General features: G+C 48.8%; 1 protein-coding gene across 6 annotated transcripts in view; it reads right to left on the bottom strand.

The window, feature by feature from the left end:
- Positions 1 to 2,200, bottom strand: part of KIAA1549 (KIAA1549 ortholog) — a 283,671-nt gene that overhangs the window by 82,876 nt on the left and 198,595 nt on the right. The gene's annotated exons all lie outside the window — the stretch shown is intronic.

The following is a 2,200-nucleotide window of genomic DNA, read 5'->3' as shown; positions in this document are numbered from 1 at the left end:
CTAGAAGGGAGGGACAGGATACAGCTGGACCTGGACAGGTTACAGGGGTGGGCAAATGAGAATAGGATGGGATTCAATACTGACAAGTGCAGGGTGTTGCACTTGGGCAGTAAGAACCAGCAGCATATCTATAGGCTGGGGAACTCCCTTCTTGAAAGCACAGTGGCAGAAAGAGATCTGGGAGTCATTATCGATTCCAAGATGAACATGGGCCGCCAATGCGAGGACAAGGTCAGTAGGGCTTACTGCACCCTGTCGTGCATCCACACATGCATCACGAGCAGGGCCACGGAGGTGATCCTCCCCCTCTATGCAACACTGGTCAGGCCGCAGCTGGAGTACTGCATCCAGTTCTGGGCCTCGCACTTCAGGAGGGATGTGGACAGCATTGAGAGGGTCCAAAGAAGGGCCACTCACATGATCCGGGTACAGCAGGGCAGACCCTATGAGGAATGGCTACAGGACCTTAACCTGTTCAGCCTTCACAAAAGAAGGCTGAGAGGGGATCTGGTGGCTGTCTGTAAACTTACTAGGGGGGACCAGTGGGAAATGGGAAAGACCTTGTTCCCCCAAGCACCTCTCAGAGTAACAAGGAATAACGGTCATAAGTTGTTAGAGAGTAAATTCAGACTAGACATCAGGAGGCACTACTTCACAGTCAGGGCAGGTAGGATCTGGAACCAACTTCCAAGGGAAGTGATGCTGGCTCCTACCTTGGGGGTCTTTAAGAGGAAGCTTGACGATTACCTAGCTGGGGTCATTTCAGCCCAGTTTTCTCTCCTGCTAAGGGCAGGGAGTTGGACTAAAAGATCTGCAAGGTCCCTTCCAGCCCTATATCTATGAATCTATGTAGATACGCCCACAGGGAGGAAAAAATGCTCACATACAGAATAGGAGTTAAATGGCTTCACATAGCACTGCCAAGGAGGTTCTGGCAGACAACAGCGCATCAGAAATTCAGCATAAATCAGCAAAAGCAAATGAAATTTTGGGCTGGAATAGCAAAGGTACTATTATGTAAGATAAAAAAAGTCTTGGGTTTGTCTCCAATAAAAAGCCCAGGTTATAAGAGCTCACCACAAGCATGCATGTTGCTTGTGACAGGATGGAACATATACAAGTAGGGGAAGCAGCGTGCTATTTCAGGAATGTAAATCCACTCCCAAAGCTTGGTTAGAAACGTAGAGGGCAAAATATATCTATCTTTTTCAAAAACACTTTGTATAAAACCATGTAAGTTTGTAGCTTTTAAAGTTCTCTACCCTACATTGAGGAGTTTTAAGATGAATCTTACCATTGCAAAGACCTTGAGCAAAGAGTAAAGGAAAAGAGGGTAATGGAATACTTTGTAGGGCTGTGCGAAGCTTCGGTCCCCGATTCAATTCAGTGGAGATTCAGCCTGATTTGGTGGCTGAATCTCCAAATCTGAATCGAATCAGGAAACCTTGTAATCTCTCTAAATCGAATCGGAACCCTCCAAACCTATTTGGAGAGATTCGGTGATTCAGACATAGACACAACTTTAAGTGTTTTTTCTACATACTCAAGGTACCGGGCAGCTTGTGAACACTGATGCTGGGGCGGGTGGAGGGTCCCACAGAAGCACAGGGAGCTCCCCAGCATGCTTGGCAGCAGATCTGGAAATGGACCAGAATAATTTCCGGTCCACTTCCAGATCCACTGGGGAGCACGTGGGGGGGCTCCCCTGTGCCCCCCCAGGTCAGTGACTGATGCCTCCTACGGCTGGGGGGGCACCCTGGGTCCCCTTGTGTTCAATGCCTGAGCCACAAAGGTGCGGGAGGGGGGCCCCCTGCACGCTCAGTGGCAAACTTGGACCAGAACTACTTCCAGTCCACTTCCGGATTTGCTGCTGAGCACACAGGGGGCCCCCAGCACCACAGCATTCATGAGCCGCACCCGGTGGTATGTAGCAAAAAACATTAAAAGCTATGTCTACAGCTGAATCACTGATTCTCTGAATCAGCTTCGAATCTTCAGACTCATATTTGGCCAAATCGAATTGGGGACAGTGATCCAAATCAGTGAATGAAATCACTGTCCCTGATTCGGGTCAAATCCAAATCGAATACGGTCCATTTCACACACTCCTAATAGTTTGGCTCGTGGGGCATCCACAGGAAAGAGGCAAGGTTAGAAGTGTGTGTGTGTGTGTGTGTGTGTGTGTGTGTGTGTGTGTGTG

Source organism: Gavialis gangeticus, unplaced genomic scaffold, assembly GCF_001723915.1.
Source record: "Gavialis gangeticus isolate Ggan-Ray unplaced genomic scaffold, GavGan_comp1, whole genome shotgun sequence".
NCBI classification, from domain to species: Eukaryota; Metazoa; Chordata; order Crocodylia; family Gavialidae; genus Gavialis; species Gavialis gangeticus.
Note: the sequence above shows the minus strand (reverse complement) of the source record. Positions and strands in the feature narration are given on the sequence as shown.